Source organism: Cryptomeria japonica, chromosome 9, assembly GCF_030272615.1.
Source record: "Cryptomeria japonica chromosome 9, Sugi_1.0, whole genome shotgun sequence".
Classification (NCBI taxonomy): Eukaryota; Viridiplantae; Streptophyta; class Pinopsida; order Cupressales; family Cupressaceae; genus Cryptomeria; species Cryptomeria japonica.
The window spans coordinates 256,781,597-256,802,298 of NC_081413.1; positions in this window are offsets into that span (position 1 = coordinate 256,781,597).

Sequence of the window (20,702 nt, forward strand, 5' to 3'; positions counted from 1 at the left end):
CATCAAAGTTTACCTTAAACCACCCAGGCTTTGGTGCTTCCCATTTAACACGCAATCTTGGATTGACTTGATCCACTGGGGATTCCTTACCTAAAAGTGGTGGAATGAGTAGATTTGGAAGTGCCAGCTTAATCTTCCAATCCCAGTCCATATATATATTTTTCTTTAATGATTTGGATTGAGCAGCCTCATTGAGGAGTTCAGTCAGATGGTTCTCAATTTTCCCACATAGAGTCATTAAGTTCATCTCTTTACCCTGGAAAATTCTGCGATTCCTTTCTTTCCAAACTTCCCAAATCAGAAGAGATGGTAGAATATAAAATAAATCAGCAAATATGGCTTTTCCTATCGGTTTAGGCCATTGCAGAAACCACTCTTCTAACCCTGATGGAAAGGGGCCAAAGATTCTCAATTTTCCCATGAAATACCACCAACAGCGACTGGAGAGCTTGCAGTGGAGAAGTAGGTGATCTGTAGTCTCTTCTTGCTCTTGATATAAAATGCATCTACTGGGTCCATTGATGCCCATTGAAAAGAGTCTTTCTTTAGTTAGAATCTTCTTTTGACAAGCCAGCCATGCAAATGAACCTGCTTTGGGTAGGAGATGTCGATGCCAAAAAAGATTAATAGACCAATCTTTTTTGTCTGTAATTGCTTCTTTCAAGTTGTAACCAAAACATACCTTGTATTTACCATCAGAAGAACCACACCACTTGATAATGTCCTTTATAGGGGAAGGGAAAATAACCCTTTTGTTGAGAATGTCGGCAAACAAGTCTTTCTAGTGCTGGTCCAAGTCCAAGGGATCCAAGGAGTTCCATTTCCACTTAGCAATGCCATTTTCTTGGATAGGGTAACCATAATCACAGATATTGTGACTCCGGAGGTGATAAGTTTCTACCATAATAGGTTGTAGAGAAGGGTTGAGACATAACGTAGCTTCACCAGCCCAAGAATCAATCCAAAAGGAGGCATCCCTTCAATTCCTGACATCCTAGGTAGCCTGATCACTTATGATTTCCTTGCTTTCCACAATAAAATTCCAGATGCTCGAACCTCTAGGGAGGTTGTTTATATTAAGAATCCTTTTTGGCTCCAGGGAGTCCAAATATTTATGTTTTAGAATCCTTGCCCATTTTTGTTTATCACCACTGCAAATTTCCCAAACCAATTTAGCACCCATAGCTAAATTCATAATCGAAATTTGTCGAATGCCAGCACCCCCTGCCTTTTTTGGTTGGAAAATATTTTTCCAAGCTACTCGAGGAAATTTCCCTTTGTCATCTGAGTCATTCCAAAGGAAATTTCTCATTATAGAGATAAATTCATCTTCAATTGCTATCGGTAATCTCAGACATGCCATTGAAAAAACCGGTACCGCAAAGAGGACCGATTTTATCATAGTGAGTTTCCCAGTAGAGAATAACCACTTGCCTTTCTAATTTGTAAGCTTGGATTTGCACTTATCAATAAGATGCTTCCAATAGCAAGTTCTATTACTACCAATGAAGAGGGGGGTTCCAAGAAATTTCCCTGGGAAGTTTGCAACTCTGAGATTAAGAATCCTTGATAAGACACCTTGCATATTAATCGAAGTGTTGACAAAAAACACTTCAGATTTATTCCAATTGATTTTGTGTCCAGAAGCCATATAGTAATCATGGAGACATGATTTAATTGTCCTTGCCTCTCTGCTACAAGCCGAGTCAAACAGAATGGTATCATCAGCAAACTGCAAGTGAGTCATTTTTTCAATCCCTATTGCCACATTGACTCCAAGCCATCGATCATCTTGTTGAAGAGCTCTTATTGACCAACCTAAGGCTTTAGCCATTATGATAAACAAAAATGGTGACATTGGATCACCTTGTCATATTCCTCTTGACGTGGAAAAAAAGCCACGAGATGAGCCAATAACCAAACCGGAGAATTTGGGGGATGATAGACAACTCGTGACCCATGTGATCCATTCCTTGCAAAAACTAAATTTTTTTAACACATCAATTAAGAAACCCCTGTCCACCATATCATAAGCTTTCAAAATATCCATTTTTAAAATCATGCAGGAATCCTTGGTTTTCCTAGCCATGTGAAGCGTTTCATTGGCAATGATAATGCCTTCCACGATGGATCTTCCAGGGGCAAATCCACTTTGTTCATCCGATATGATGTGTTTAAGGAGGGGCTTCAATCTGTTGGCTATGATCTTTATTACAATCTTATAGATCATGTTGCATAAAGAAATGGGCCTAAAATCACTCATCTGTTGAGGGTTTTTCTTTTTGGGGATTAAAGCCAAAAAGGTGTGATTAATAGCACCTAACATAGTCATTTTCTTTCTTTATTCTTCTACTACTAGGTGTAGATCTCAAGCGATGATATCCTAGAACTGTTGGAAGAAAGCTGCAAGGAAGCCATCAGGGCCAGGAGTCTTATCAGGATTCAGCTAGAAGGTGATTTTCCTTACTTCATCAAATTAAATAAGATTAAAGAGAGCTGCATTTTGACTATCAGATATTATGGATGGGATTGAGTTAAGAAGTCTGACTCTTGCTTCATGATCATTCTGGTGACCACTGATCATTAAAGATTCAAAGAATCTTATAGCTTCCTGCGTAATGTCCTCATAGTTCCTGACTATGTATCCATCCGATCTCTTAATCTCTAATATTCTATTTCTATTGCGAATGGCAATGGCCGATCTATGGAAGAATTTGGTATTTATGTCACCTTCCTTAAGCCATAACTCCCTTGATTTTTGTCGCCAATGGATTTCCTCACACCGAAGGATTTCATTTAGATCAGATTTGAGGGATTTTTCTTTGTTAAATAAATCCTCATTCATTCTTGAAGTAATAATAGAATTGGTGATTTCTTCCAACTCAGCCTTAATTCTTAATTTCTCCATATGAATATTCTTGAAATGGTTCATATTCCATTCTTTGATCTTAACCTTAATACACTGAGCTTCTTATTGAGTATAAATAATCTTGAATTATTCCCTAGAACTGGTTCATTCGACCAAACAGATATAAGATCATGTAGCTCAGGAACTCTGAACCACATTTTCTCAAACTAAAAAGGGGTACCTCCCTCTGATTGTCCCTTGGCGACCTCCAAACAGATCGAGTAGTGATCTGATCCAATAAGCGAGAGAATCAATGACTCTAGTACAAGATTTTGTCCTAGCCAATCACCAGTAACAAGAAACCAGTCTAGCCATTCCGCAATAATAGTAAAACCCGATCTCCTATTCATCCATGTGAAAATTCCATTTTTAGGAACAATGTCTATTAGGTGATTCTTCTCAACAAATTCCAAAAAATCCTTCTGGGACATACCAGTCCTCTGAATGCCCCCACTTTTTTTATTGCCAAAAAGGATCGCATTGAAGTCCCCAGCAACCACGCAACTGCCTTTGGTAGTACTGCAAAGTCTGATGGCTAAAAGATCCTAGAGAGCACGTTTATCACCAGCAGAAGATGGTCCGTAAACATTAAAAAGATTGAAATTATCATTTTGTCCAAGGATAGTTACTAGACAATGTTGCCAATACTTATCTTCCCCAACAAGAGAGATCCTAACATTCATGGGATTCCACATGATTCCCAAGCCACCAGAGGCTCCATCCGATTGCCTAAACAGACCATTCCACTGTTTCCAAACTCTCATTTTTGCATCAATCTCAGCCTTACTCCGTTTAGTTTCTTGTAAAGGACAAATATCTCCTTTGGTGTCATCAATCTAGTGCTTAATCAAGCACCATTTTTAAGGGGCATTGATGCCCCTGACATTCCAAGATAAGAGTTTCATTGCTCCTGGGGAAGGGTGTTTCCCTTCCCTAGATTAAGTTTGGTTTGACCACTAGCTGCACTAGCAATTGCTCGCATTATTTTTTTTGACTTGCACCCCCGCATTCCTTTTGGCTTGAAGTTTGGTTTGTCAATGGTTGAATCCGACTTCCCAAAACCTTTTGTGGATTCCTCCAATATAACATCAAAGTCAGGTTCAAAGTCTTCTTCCCATTCCGAGGAGGAAGATTCATTTCACCATCTTCCAATTCAATACCAAGAAAAGAGAAAATATTATCTCCCATCTCCCCCAGATTTCTAATAGCATCCTTTTCCTGAGTGTGAATTTTGCAGTCTTCAATAACCAGCTGACTCCCAGTCACAAGAGGAGAGGGTGGTAGCAACTCCGCCAGTTTAGTTTCAATATCCGCTTGTAAGGTTTTAGTCTTTTCCAGAAGCATGAGAAGATCTTGCTGGCTTTCACTTTAATTAGAGGAGGGAAGAGCTATGTTCAAAGGAGTTGCCTCAGTCAATAGAATATTCTCATTTTCATGAATTTCGTTACAAAAATCCACCCCAGTGTCAGTGGAGACAAGAGGTTCTAGTTGTAGATTTTCTTCAATAGGAAATTGCATGCAGGAATAACTTCTCTGTATCATAGCCGAAACATCACAACCTAAGTCGGTGTGATCCAAAGAGAAACATCTAGGAAAAATATGCAACTGATCTTCTCTATCAATCTTTTGGATCTAGAGCTTCCCAGCCCAAATAATTTTTACTTCATCGGGGATCTTGGTGATTTGATCTATACAAATGCATATTCTGAGGAAGCTTCCCCATATTTTGTCCTCCAAAATGTCATCAACCGATACAAATGTGCCAAGATCTTTGCATATATCCTTAATGACATCAATATGCCAGTAATCTAAGGGACATTTGTAGAGTCTTAACCATACCTTGTTGTCTGGTAATACATGAATTGGGGGATTGAAATTGGGCTGCCACTCAATGATGTGAACTTCAATTCCATCCAAGATATATGGACCTTTGTTTTTAGCTTGTCATTTCTCCTCATTACTCATAAATTCGATCATATAGAAGTCATTTGGGAGAATATTGATGTTAATATCCTTTCCCCATTGTGCTCTACACCAGGATTCAAAGTTACCCTTAACCCATTTTCCACCACCCCACTTGATGAAAAAGAAAAGTTCAAGTAGATTCAATCTAGCAGAATTAATTTTGTTTTCATCCAAAAAGATAGTAGGTTTTGAAGTATTTCTTACTAGTTTATGATGACGGGGACGATGAGGCGGAAAGGTCCATCCTCGAAAATCAGTATATCCCACTCGATCCGAACAAGGGTTCCGATTTTTAGGATAAAAGTTGGATCTCCAAAACTTGGCATGGTCCGCCCTAGAGTTGTCTTGTCTGAAGCGCCCATTCTGCAATTGGAAATTACCATGAGATTTCGGAAGGACCATATTGGGTTCAAAATATGGATTGCCTCACTCAATTGCCACACCAGGGATGCTAGATTCAGGCGGAGGTTGCCAGTTTTGGGGGAACTTAGAAGTAGGATACTTAGCCTTGCGAAACCAACCTTTATTATTCTAGATGAAACCATTTTCCTTCCATTTAAGAAGGTCAATAGGGCACTGGTTGCCACTTGAGTACGGATTTCCATAATTCATCTGATAACTCAATGATGAACGAATAGTACCAAACCAATACTGAAAAGGGGGGTGAATTAGTATAGGCAAAAACACAGTCTTAAACCGGTTTGACAATAGATACTTCAAATGACTAATAAACAGTGATATCGGTTCAACACAGATTGCAATCGGTAAAGCCAAAAGTGTCAAATACAAACATTAACTAGTTGAACACTTAGCTTTTCACTAAACTCAAAGCAACACTATCATTTCACCCTTATGCATAAACAGGTAATCTAACATTAGATCTTCATAACAGTTAGTTCAATATGTTTTATAGACAGGCATAAAACACAGAACCAACATATGCTCAACAAGTAATAACAAAGTATCACAAGATAGAAGCATTACACATGACACACATATTTTTCACGTGGAAATCCAATTAGGAAAAACCATGGTGGGAATGAATACCCACAAGTTGCTTTTGAACTCTTTTGAAGTCCACTCTGTTAGGAGCCTTGTCCGGTTAAAGACATTACAATAGGTTCTGCTAGGAACTGATCCTATTAGGGATCACCCAGTTAAGGGATGGCTATAATACCCTGTTAAGGGTTAAACCCGGTAGGGTTACCTTGTTAGAGGATTTCAAGAACTCAATAGCTAAAGGATCTCCAGAGCTCTATAGCTTCTCAAAACTCATTAACTTCGAGTTACCCTGTTAAGGGATTTGAATCAAGCCGGTTAAAGCTTACCCTGTTAGGTGATTTTGCATCAAGCCTAGTTAAGGCTACCCTGTTAAGAGATCAACAGGAATTACAATGATCTATTAACAACACTCAATGCTAATACAGATCCATTTTGGCTCCTCTTCTCCTTCTGCACATTCACTTTGCAGGTATCTCTTCTCTCCTTTGGTCTGGCAAGAATCACGTAGCACCTCCCTTGGATACACATTCACAACTTTTGCCAACAACCTTAGAAAGAAACACAACATCAACCTTATAGGAAACAGACAGGTCGATAGCAAAAACCCTAAACCCTAAAACTGTAAGGTTAAGCAATTCAAGCAGTTCAATCCTGACCATTGAATCATACTGCATTAAATGCAACAATCTTGAATCGATCTCAAGACATTCTCCATCATCCATTTTTCACCGATTTCATGGCGGTTGATAACCCATCATGTGTTATCACTGTTTGATAGACTTCGCACATTCTCGAGGTAGATAGGAATAGTCTTCTTCATGCAAGATCCTTCATGTGCACATAGCTTATGTGGCAACATGATCTATTCTCCATTATACTGCTAACTAATCACACAAAGATCACCGATTGAGTCACACTGGCTTGAGATACTCCAACCAGAAATCCTGAAGTGGAAACTACCTACCAACCAGTAGTAACACAATGCTTCCATGTGTCGATTCCCATAACTGCATGCCGGTTCATCTTGAACAAATATGCCACTTCACTTTGGCATATAAACCAGTTCATACATATGTCGGTTCCTCTCTCTTTTCACCTATCACATGTGCCGGTTCACACCATGTCACATATTGACATCAATGACAACATACAATATCATTATGTCTTCATGCTGGTTCACATAATGCCAACATCATCCATGGTCTAGAATATCTATCTCCATGGAAAATGTCTTTTTGCCAAAAATTAGTCGGTTTCTGAGAGGGTTGAAACCTACCTACTTCAATGGGAAAGGCAATATCTGCTTCATCGCTCCATGAACTGATCTTTAGGGAGACTTTGTTTTGATCAGGAATCTTCGCAGCCTGCACACCCAAACTTCACATATCGACATCCTTGCTCGTGTTGTCGTTGTCGCTCCTGCTACCTTCAAATGCTGCCATCCTATCTTTGCATGAAATTTATTCCAATTTTTTTCAAGATAATCTATAATATTGATATATATTAGTTTAGAATGTTTAAATTATAATAATACAAATTTATTTAGAATATTTTGAAATGGAAGCATATAGTTGTTTTTAATTTTATAATATTTCAATATGAATTTTGAAAATAGTTCTATTTTTTCATATAAATTTAGAAACTTGTCAGAATTGAAATGATAGAATATAATTGTTAAAATATTCTAATATGAATTTAGAAACTTAGTGAATTTAATTCTTTCAATATATTTAATAAGATTGTCATAGAAACTTGTCATAACATATAAAATTTTAAAATTTTGACATTTACTATTACTAAATTAGTAATTATTAATTGATTATTATTTAATGTTAATATTTAATATATATGATTGTACTAATTTAGAAACTTACTTAGTAAATTTAAGATTTTTTGCATATATTACTAATTTATCATTGTTTTCTAATTTTTTATATTATTTTTTTATATATAAGATATCCATATGATATGACTAAAGAAAGGACAATGGTTTTCATTTATTTCCAATAGATATGCATTGCATTTCGGTGTGGCTTCAATCTTGTACATTTATATTTTTTTACACTTAATATTTTTCTTAAAATGTCAAATGAAAGGCATTGAAATGATTAAACTGTCATAAAAAATCCATATGACAGGTAGGGTTGGTCGTCAAATTCTAGGCCTGATATATCATATATGACTTTCACCATGTATAAAAGCAACCAACTGGAGATAGATATTTTATACAACTCACATGCTAAATTCTCTCCTTCATGTCTTTCGCACTCTCTTTCAGGTTGTCTGCCCAATTCACTTTGTTTGTTTTTATAATCAACCAAGTTGTTTCTATAAATGTATGGGAATATTGTCTCTTAAATATTTCATTGAATCTTCATTCTCATCGTTGTTTTCATCGCGATTCTTACTTGGATGCAGAAAAATAGCAAATGGTTTAGAAAATGGGATATTTACTTGAACATGTGCCCCACGAATAGTAAGGAGATAAAGGCATATGTTATAGATAAGTTCCACAAGTGCACTTTGCTTAAAGAGCTAGGGTGGAAGAAAAAATTTATATTGAAGAGTTTGACCCCTCTTATAACCATCAGCAAAAAGCGTACATAGGGGCAAATTTATCGTGGAAAGCCAAAATCCCGATTGCTCAATTAAGAACTAACTCTCATTAGCTCCGGTGTGAAACTGGATGTTGGAAAAGACCTAAAGAAACTTGGGAGGAAAGAGTGTGCATCTTTTGCACTTCAGGTAAGGTTGAAACAGAAAAACACTTCATTCTAGAATGTGACACTTTCAAGGCCAGTAGGGATAGTTATGAAAATACTCTTACGGTGATTTCTTGGAAAAATTTATTCAATGAGGGGTTTGTGGAGAAGCTAGGGGCTCTCATCATCACGTTGCACAAGAAAAGAGCTATAATGCACAAGTTGATTTCTAAAGGGGTCTGTCCTATAGGCTATATTTAGCCTCGTGGATGTTAAAATTATTTCTTTTTCTTCTTCTTCCATAGTGTGCACATAAATCTTCTTGACGAGTCCCTAGGTGAAACCAAAACTGGAAAAGATTGTATAAAGAAGAGAACAGAAAGGAATGCTTGATATTATTAAACAATTTAGGATTTTTTTTAATTTTAGGGTTTTCATAGGGAATGACTTATTATTATACTACTTTAAATGCTAAATGAATTGCTAGCATTAATAAATGAATATATATCGAATGATTTTTTTCTCGTTTAAATTTGAGAGGTGGTTACTATAAATAAATACATATTTTGTGTAGTGTTCAAGATATGATTATAAAATAAATTAGGTAGTTTTTAGATAATAATTTTGTTAGAAATGACATACAAGGTCGTTTTGTATTAATATGATTTCTCGATTCAATCTCTTAACTGATAGAAAATAAATATCATTATTTATTTTTCTTCCCTTACATAATATCTCGTAGTTTAAATTGGATTATCACTTGTTCTATTGGTTAGGCTTGACATTCATTAGTTCAAATAAATGTAAGTGATTTTTCTCAAATTTTTATACAAGAACAAAATATTCATATGTGATGTAAAACAAATCTGTTTAATTCTTATGTTAGAACCTCATAAGATGTACTTGTCTAAGCATATAAGTCTATTGATACAACTCCTATAATATTTCTAGAATTACTAAAATGAAACCACTTGAGCATAATCTAAACACATATGAAGACTTATCACTATTCAATTGCTTTTTCTGATAACTTTTATTTTCATCCATACAAAAAAGAATAAAGAAAAAACTTGAGATGATCATTGAAATATTGTTCTGTTTCTTTGTTGAAACCAAACGATTTCCTAGAATTCGATAAGGCTTTAATACCCTTATTAGTATGCTTACCTCCAAAGTGCATCTCAATTTAGAGAGCATATTGTATTGAATAGTAAAGTTAATTATGGGAGAAGCTTGATCTTGTTAACTTATCATTTGAATAAATGTTGAGGCAAGTCCATGTTCTTTACTAGTGTACATAACATAATAATAACCGAACTAATTGAAAAATATTGTCACACTCAGTAATATTTAGTATTTTATAGTAAGAAAGTATAAAGAAACATTTTACTCAAAAAAATCTAATCATGTATGACACTATGTATTCTAATGAACTTTGGTACCAATACATGATTGAGTACATTTCTATTTGTTTTTAAAACTATTATTCTTTTTTATGATTAATGTGGAATAACTTTTAAAACATAACTCCTCTATTAACATAACTGAAAAAATTAAAAATTATTAATAAATAATTTACATAATTAAACATTCTTTATAACCATTCAAACAACATCTTTAATGTTTTCTAAAATCGTCTATTACATTATACCAAATAACTTTAACGTAAACTATTTTCTTTTAAATAAAATTTTATTACTATTTACTTTTCTACATTCTCCCACTAGATATTCTAGCCATCTTTATAGCACAAAATAATAAAATTTGTGTGGATCATTCGAGTCGCATGGTCCCAATTCTTTAGGATCTTGATTTATGCATACATCGTTGCAGTTATCTTCGCTCCATAATAAATCCATGTTTTAGGATTCTACAAAAGGGTCGATTGCTATACGATTCCAAACAAGTAAGTAGTTTAGAACATCAATAAAAAAAAAAAGAACCATTTATTAATATTAATCCACAACAAAAAAAAATATATAATTATTACCATGAAAAGCAAAAGGATTCTTAAGCAATGAAATGCCCTTCACATCTATGTAGCTCACACACCAACTATTGCTTCATGTGATCTCTAGAGCAATCTTCACGTAGATTTTTATCTTCCTTCTCATTCATATCTTCATGGATCTTCTTCAAGTCCCTACCAATGGTGCATGGAGGAAATTATAAATATAATTCATAATTATATTTTTTTTTTAATTATTAAGAAAGAAAAAAAATCAAAAAAGAAATACCGAATTTTTTTTCATAAAATAATTTAAATTATATTCTTGTGTTTGTCTTTGTCTACTCTCTTTCCTAAAGAACTTGCATAGTAGAAAACATAGTGCTCACCATATCCCTCCTGGAAGCCTCAATCTTTATAATTTGAGATAGCCCTTATTATCTCATTTATTTCATCTTTCAAGGCCACCTTGGAACTTAGGGCTTTGACCTATGCATCCAAATTGTCCTACCTCATGAGTATCTCCACCTCGTCATTAGTAGCAGTCCAAACTCTATCATCTTTAAACTCTACAACCCATTTCCCAACCTTCACCTCCACCTTAGCTAAGGCCTCCACTCTATTAATTTTTTTGTAGTGTGAAGTTGTGCTAGGAGCTATCGAATGATTGCATTTTGCTTTTTATATGCTATACAAAGTTTGTTTACTTTGTCTGCAACCTCCAACAACTCATAAACAACAAGAAATGAAAAAGGAGAAGGGGCAAGGGAACCCAACATCAACATAAAAGGATTAGAGGTCAACATAGAAATATTAGGGAGAGATTTATCTGGGGTCCATTCAAATCTATTAGTTTTGGAGGAAGAGAAGTCCTCAGAGATGGCCTCCTAAATGAGGCCCTTTGACATTTTTCTCTTTTCGGGGTTTGGCATGAGACTCAATATTTTTCATTTTGGTAGTATGCTAAGGATTGACCTTGGTAGTAGCTATTTGGAATAGGGGGTAACCAAAGTAGAGCTGGAGGAACCTTTGAAATTAGTCTTTGGAGCATTCTATAACTCTACAACCAGGGTAGGGTTCAAAAGAGGTCAAGTAGGGTTCATGTTGCAGTCGCTAGCAAGGGACAGAGACAAAGGGAGATTATAAATCTTGATAATTAACCCTTGGTGAAGTAGAAGCAATTATTTCAATTTAGCCATAGTAATAGATTGAGAGAACGATGAAAAAATCCAAAAAGTAAAGTTCATTTTTACACCATGCCTAAAATGATTCAACATTAGAAATAGCTACGAGTTGAATATATTTTACCTGCCATCAAAAGTGATTTCTTTCATTAGGAATAGTGCAACCTCCTTCCATTCTTCTAGGAGGTCCTTCCTATCAAAACCATTATGAAACCAAGAGATTCTCTTACTAGGGTTCAAGAATCTTTGGAAGTCCACTTTGTAATTTTCTTTGGCTTTTTCGTGGAAACTTGCTTGATCCACTAAAAGTCTAGTAGTAGCCACAATGAGCTGCAAAGAAATAATGAAACAAACTCCCCAATACAAATGTTCCCTCATCCCAAGAATGAGAAAATTGTTTAGAGAGAGAGGGATCAAAGCCTTTCATAACCTCAATCTAGGTGGCAACCCTTTCAATTACAAAACAAAGGAATTCATGATTTTAAAAATTATCATAATTATCAAGCTTAGTCTAGATAAGATTCTGATCTACAAAAAATTAGAAATGATAGCAATTGAAAAAGCATAAAAGAAACCTAAAAGAAGGGACAAACATAAGTGCTATTAGGCAAGGTTGTCCTCTTGCATAAAATAAAAGATGATCTCCCCATCATGTAATGGCTATAGAAAGTGATGGAGAAGGTCCTAATTCAAATAGGTCCTATGAAGTTGGTCAATAATATGTTCATGTAGGAACAACATATACATTGATACACATACCCATCCACACATTCAACATCAATTTTACCATCTATATATCATAGATTTTTTATTCCAATAATTAATTAGGTCATCCAAAATAGGGGACAAGCATAGGTCCTATCAAGTCAACCACCAAAACATAAATGTGGTGAATGCATTCTAGTCCATGAGATAGAGAGGACCTAAAAAATATCGCATGACTTATTTCTAAGTTGTTAAATGCAATTCATAGGATTTCACACATCCCCCAATTTCAGTAACAAAGTGTAGATACACCAATAAACAAACCACAAGTTGACCCAAAACTTCTCTTCTAGATAAAAAAGCTTAATGTGGATCCTCACACACTATAGTAGGACCCAAAATCAATACAACACAATTGTCAAAATAAGAAAAGAAACCCAAGGATTCAATGCAAGTAGAAGAAAACTATTTCTTTGTCAAACTAGAGCAGTTACATTGAAATACACATTCTAGTAATAATGGACCATCAATTAGACCATCTAGTATTATGTAGAGCATATAAGGATGTTGCATGAACATCAAAAACAAATTCTCAAACCCTTATTTATTATTTCCATATCAAGATCATACTCACACAACACAACTGACCCTAACCACTTCATTCCAGAGACTCGGCCAAACGGGAAACACCATTATCACTAATTGCAAACAACACCATCTTTTGAAAATTGAACTGACACTTCAACAACAAAAAAATTTAAACTTGTGCTCCAAGATGTGGAACTAGAAACATAAATATGGAGAAATATCATGGAGAACTTTTAGGACCAATTTTGATAGACAACCAAACTATCAGCCAACTATAATCACCAGCCATATTAGCTACAACACAAGGGACCTAAAAGGATAGGAGTGAAATGGGCATAGACCATAAACATTATGTCCAATTTTTCAAGACCATATTAGTAAATGTGGAGGATTGTAGATCATTCTTCCAAACACACATCAATACATACTTCTACACCAACTTGCATAATAAAACTTCCAAAGACCAAAATATTCTAGAAACGCCACCTTATCATTCAATACGTCATGATCTCCAATTTTTTATCATACTTCTAATATTGATATTAATATCTCAAACAATTTGAGCCTTATCATGGTACCTATCATCAACCACATTATCAACAACATTAATTTGTATCAACACAATATACCTAGATATCAAACAATAAGGAGGTGGACATCCGCAAAGCATCTATTACCATTATATAGCAGACATCCATATAACATATGCAACCAATATCTATATGTTCTTTACATCAATCTCTTCATATCATTTATGCAAGACACAATGACAACAACTAACAATAAAATACCACAATTAATCTCCCCACTGACAAATATGAATATATAACCTCATCATCACTTCCTCAATAACTGCAATAATTATCAATCACAATATCATTACTGACAACAACAATAAAGGAAAGTATATATTTCCAAACATCAAGTTGACATAAATGTAAACACATATTACCCATATTTCATTAGTAGTTTAATGAAAGACTTTCTTGCATCACCCTTTAACCATGAATTTGTTGAAGAGTGGGGAAATGTTAGAAGTCCAAAAAAATATGTTGTGTTCTAAAGATAAGGAAGAATCAGTTTAAGATCAAGCATAAGGAGGAAGAACTGAAATGACAGGATCCAACCTTTAAAGGGTATTTAGAATATCTTGATGATTTTTTGGGTAGGAAACATGCACATTATGTTTCTTATAAGAATGATATTGATCATATGCCTACACCAATATTAGTTCCAAGTGTCACTCAGCCATCCACTGATATGAAAGTAGTTTCCTATAGCGTTCTTCTAGTTGTTTAGTTTGAGGCTGGGCCTATTCCATCTATGGCTTCAATATCAAACTAGACATCAACTTCTATACCAACTAATATTCCAAAGAACCCAAGGGTTGTTACCTCGATTCAGATTTTTCTCAAGGATCCTGCTATTGAATTTCCTAAGAGAGGCTATGATCATAACATTGATGTCAATGTTGAAGAAAGGAGTTATTTTGATAAAAAACAATATTAAATAAGTGTAGCATGTCCCAATAAGCATAATGATCACTTTCAGGTTGGCTGGGGAGGTTGTTGATGATTTAAAAGAAAGATCTTGTGATGAATTCATGACTAATAAAGAATTCATCAGGACAAAATAATTCAAATATTTCTTATTCAAAGTCATTGCAAAATGAGACAATTTTGAATTTGGTTTTCCTAACCCAGCTAGATAACAAGAAAATAAACTTTAAAATGAATTAAAAATAAGGGACAAGCAAACATTAGCCACTATAAATCCAAAGGAAGGTGGGATCTAATAGTTAGGGATAGTTGCAAATGTTATTCTATTGCAAGGATAGGACATGTACTTTTTCATTGCATTTTATCATTTTAGTAGGAGAGAAGATATTGAGATTTTTTACCTAGTATAGATTCTCAAAGTACAATAGAATTGTGTTTTGGGCCTACATCTGATTATCAACATGATGTGCTAGCCTTCTAGTCTCTCTATTCAACAACTCAAAAGCTAGGCATGAGTGAGTTGGGCAAAAATCTATTTGCACACATAATGGTTTGAAGGACTACAAATACAACGATTATGTAGGTTGCCCATTTGAAATCACTTAGCACTCAATTTAATCAAATGCTGGAAAAGACTGCTAAGAAAGATAAGGCTAAATTGACCAAGGAAAATTTGAGATTAAAAGAGTAGTTAACCACTAGAATTGCATTATCTACCCCTCCTGAGCTACCAATATCATACAAGGAATTGTTGAAGTTAAGGAAAGAGTTGGAAGTGGAATTAGTTAAATTTTCTAAGCTTCATAAGGAGTTTCAAAGTAAAAACAAAGAAAAATAAATTCTCCTTAAGCTCCTCAACCCACCAAAAGTCTAGTAGTAGCCACAATGATCTTCAAAGAAATAATGAATAAACTCCCCAATACAAATATTCCCTCATCACAAGAATGAGAAAATTATTTAGAGATAGGGATTGAAGCCATTCATACCCTCAATCTAGGTGGCAACCCTTTTGAAATCACAAACCAAAGGAATTCATGTTTTTTAAAATTATCACAACTTTTAGGCTCAATCTAGATAAGATCTCAAGCTAAAAAAAACCTGTAATGATAGCAATCGAAAAAAGGATAAAAGAAGCCTAAAAGTAGAAAAGGATAAACATAATTTATATTAGGAAAGGCAGTAGTCTTCCATAAAATAAAAGATGATCTTGCCACAATATAATGATTATAGAAAGTGATTGAGAAGGCCATACTTCAAATAGGTTCTATCAAGTTGACCAATAATATGATCATGTAGGGACAACATATACATTGATCCACATACCCACCCACACATTCAACATAAATTTTACCTTCTATATTTAATCTTCTTTACTCCAACCATCAATTAGTTCAGCCAGAATAGAGGAAAAGCACGGGTTCTATAAAGTCACCCACCATAACATAAATGTGGTGAATATGGTCCAATCTAAGAGATAGAGAGGACCTTAAAATATCATATGACTTCCTTCTAAGCTTTAATATGAAATTCACATTATGTGACACATCCCCCAATGTCAGTTAAAATGAAAAGTGTAGATACACCTACCAACACAACAAAAGTTGACCCAAAACATGTTTTTTTAGATGAAAAAGGTTAAATGTGGATCCTTACACACTATCGTAGGACCCAAAATCAATGCAACACAAACATCAAAGATAGCAAGGAAACATAATGATTCAACACAAGTAGAAGAACACTATTTGTTGGTCAAATTAAACTTGTTACCTTGAAACATACATTCCAGTTGTAATGGACCATCAATCAGACCATCTATTATTATGTGGAGTACATAAGGATGCCACCAAAACATCTTAAAAAAAATTGAAATCCTGCTTTCTTCTTTCTATATCAAGATCATAATAGTACAACAAAACTAACCCTAAATAGTTCATTCCAAAGAGTCATCCAAGAACAAAACACCATTATCATTGCTTGTAGACAATACCAACTTTTGAAAATTGAACTTAGACACTTCAAAGACCTTATAAACTTGTCCTCCAAGATGTAGCACCTGAAACATCAATATGGAGAAATATGGAGCATTTTCTGGACCAATTCCAATAGACAACCAGACTGTCAATCAACTATAATCACCAACCATATCATCTATGACACAAAGGGACCTGAAAGGATATGAGTATAATATAAATAGACCACAAATATTTTCAAGCCAATATTAAGAAATATGAATGAATGTAGATCATTCTTTCTAACACAAAACAATACATACATTTGCACCAACTCACTGAATGAAACTTCCAAGAACTAAAATAACCAAAAAATGTCACATTATAATTCAAAACATCATGATCTTCATTCTTTTATCATGCATGTAATTGTGATATTAATATCTCAAGCCATTTAACCCTTATCATTCTACCTACCATCAACCATATTATCATCAACATCAACTGTATCGACACAACATACTCAGTGTATCTATTAGAAACTAAGGAGCTACACATCCATAGACCATTAATAACAAGTATAAGATGGAAATCCATAAAATAACTATAATCAATATCCATATGTTCTTTACATCAATCTCTTTGTATCATTTATGCAAAACACGATGACAACAAATAGCAATCAACTGCCACAATCAATCTCCCCACTTACAAATATGAACAAACAAACTCATCATCACTTCCTCAACAAATACATCAATTATAAATCACAATATCATCAATAAAAATAAAAAACAAAAAAAATATATTATTGAACCCAAGGTAGGTCTGAGAGGGTGGGGTGAATAAGTCCAAAACAAAAATTAATATAGCACATAAACAATTAAACAGCAATACACATTCAACACATGAACATCAAGATTTTCTACATGGAAAACGCAAATAGGAAAAAACCATGGTGATCTCTTGCCCACAGAAATATATCCATAATGTATATCAGATTACAAAAAGAGATCACTACTTTGAACTTGCAAACCAAGGCTTACTGCTCATGAGGCAAGATACAAAATAGGACTTGCAAAACTTGAATCTAGCTACAACAAGGAAGATACGAAAACGATATGAAAAGAAGGATCTCTTGATCATGAATCTATCCTTGAAATCTCTATCAAGTGACCTTCATCAACACAGATAACTCAGACCTCAACTACCAACACTTTGTCTCAAATCTCTATCATAGTCTCAACATAGCTTGCATATTTTTTGAACAAAACTCTTTTTCACTTCTCTTCACCAAGCCTCATTGAATATCCTCACACCATACATCTATACTCCACACCTAATCCTCATACACTTAACTCAATCACACTCATCCTTATTTACAATATAGATCATCAAATCTTCAACCAAGTCAACCTAAACCAAAATATACTTCCTGAACCAAAAAAAAACATGATGATCCCCTCTAGGAGAAAGAGGGGACCAAAACACATCTTCCAAAGATCAATTCACTAATCCAAAATTACCGAAAGATAACTAATGGCATATCTGATAGGGTTCACCTAGCTTGCTCACACTTCACCTAGTTGGTGTTGCTCAATTCCACCAACCTCACCAGGTCAAGCTATACTTCAATACCTCCAAGTCCTTCTCAATCTTTTCTAGGAATCTCTCTTTTACAATCTTCAGGTGTTTTCAATAAGTGTTTTGAGTAGGAACTCTACCAATTCAATGTGCTTCTCAAATACTCATCTTGCAACCTTGACAACAACTTGTCAACTTCTCACTTTTCACCCCCATACTTTTATGAGACATTGCAGATGTGTGGAGGTGGTATTTACCATGAAATGGGATCAACTAGGTCCATTTGTAGCTTTGCAACCTTCAATTCCCTTACCGATCATAAAGTTGCTTAGAAATAGGGCTACAAGGATGAGCCCCAATTAGGCCTCCTAAATCCAGTTTTTAAAGGTTTTCAGTGAATCTCTCCAAAAGGCCCTGAAAAAAATTATATGATTCTTCAATCACTCATTCACCCTCAAGAGACTTTGTTGGTTTTAGTCTCCCAACTTGTTGTACACTGCCCTAACCCAAAAATGTGGTTTTGTTAGGGTTTCTACGCTTCAACTGGCAGTGACTGTTCAACAAAGGGGTAAAGCTATGAAATGAGATTTTAAAATCTTCTCCTCTCAACTGGAACTCTGAATGGACCTATCCTTCAATTACAAATGCTAAAGTTTAGGTTTTGAAGTCACCCCTACAACATACATTCAAATTACACCTTGTTTTCTCTAGCCGGGTTGCTCCTAGACTTGCCTAGAACAAGGTGGAAACAATGGTAAAATTCACTTCTAGAACTCCTCCCTTCATATTTATAATTTTCATAGGGTTTCCTTCCATGTCCCAACAGGCCGTGATGGTAGCACATAGGGATTTTATGGGGCAACCATTTTCACCTAATTTGCTATTTACAAGCCAAAACTGGTTGTTTGAAAACAAAACAGTAAAAGAACTAATAAAAGTTATTTAAAATCATTAAATGATCAAATGGCACTAAAACACACCAAAGAACAACTACCCAAAGTTGGATCAATGGATTCAATCCATTTGTGTTCACATTTTTATGCAAAATAAAACAAAAACAGTGATAACAGTCCGAAAATGAGTGGTTTTAGATTGTCATTCACAAAAATAAATGCTTCCAACCTTGGTATCCATGCAAGAGAGGGTTTAAATAGTCTTCCCAATGTGTGGAGGCATTTTAGTTCAATTTTTTAACCCTAACTCCACCGCTAAGCTCTTTTAGGACCAAAGTTGTCATGACAACTTTTACAATTTTCCACATTTTGCCTTTCCAACTTAGGAAACCTATCACACTTCATAATTCATGTATTTTTCAACATTCCTAATACTATTCTAAACCTCTTTAATTATCTCACCAAGTTATGCCTCTTTTGACCATCAAGAAGGCAATTTTAACTAAACAACCTAACACCTACTCACAAAGTGCTCGCCTAGAAAGAAAACTAACTCAACTAGACCTACACTTGACTCAAACCAAATCTTACACACACACTTTGGACCCTCTTGGAGTCCTTATTAGAAACCTAACTTGGCTAAGGTTATTACAAGCCAAAATTGAAGAAGGACTTTTATCCTAAGTCCTAGGTGCTCCTGCACCAATATCCACACGCAATGCATCAATATAAGAAATTAATGATCAAAATATACTCTCTAATGAAAATAACTTAAATTTGGATCTTTGCACACTATGGAGAGACTCATAATACATTAAAAAATCTCTCACAAATCATATCCGAACCTAAGAATAGGTCTAACATAGAATATCACAACTAGCAATCAAAAATGCCACAACATCTATATAACACAAAGATATTTTTGAATCATAGAACTATCATATCCATGATACCAAAACTATATACAACAAAGATAACCATAATAAACAACATCAACAACACTTTTTGGACCCACACACTTCTAGAACAACCAATAGAACAACTGCAACATCAACATAGCAAGATAACTATGCACCATAGACATTATAGACAAATACAAGAGAACAAGTTTGACATCAATGACAACCACATCAACGCATACTTCCAAAAATATCCCCCTTTTTCATTGATGGCAACACTTGATAACACTCGATAAAAACTCAACCTGCAATCAAAACTTGATCAAATTGCAAAACAATACTCTTATGTTATAAATACTACAAATACTTCTAAATATCTCAATAAAAATTTTCTATCAAACATATAACATCTCATCAAATTTTTCTCTCCCAAACTACACTATCTCTCCTCAAGAGAAATAAATCTCTCCCCCAAAAGAAACAAAGAAACAGGTTATGGGATCTTAGGAAAGACCTTTTTTTTGGCTAAGGGTGCCTAATAAACCTCATTCTTTGTATTATAAGGTTTATTAATTGCTGACTTAGACTGTCTATTTAGGCCAACCTAGTTTGTAATATTTTTCACTTGATGTTTGGCTAGTGTTTGGTGGGTTGTGGTTGTTGTGTCTTTTTGTTTATATTTTTTGTAGCCCTTGAGTCTTGGGATCTGGATGCCCATAAGTCCAAAAGGTTTCAGGTCCTTTGTAAAACCTTTATTTCATTGCCAGGCATTCTTGTCTATTTTTTTATGGCAACTTTTTAATTGTAACGGTTTTAGGTCCCCTTTAAAACTTGTTTTATCCTAATTAAAAATAAATGAAATAAATGTCTATCTCA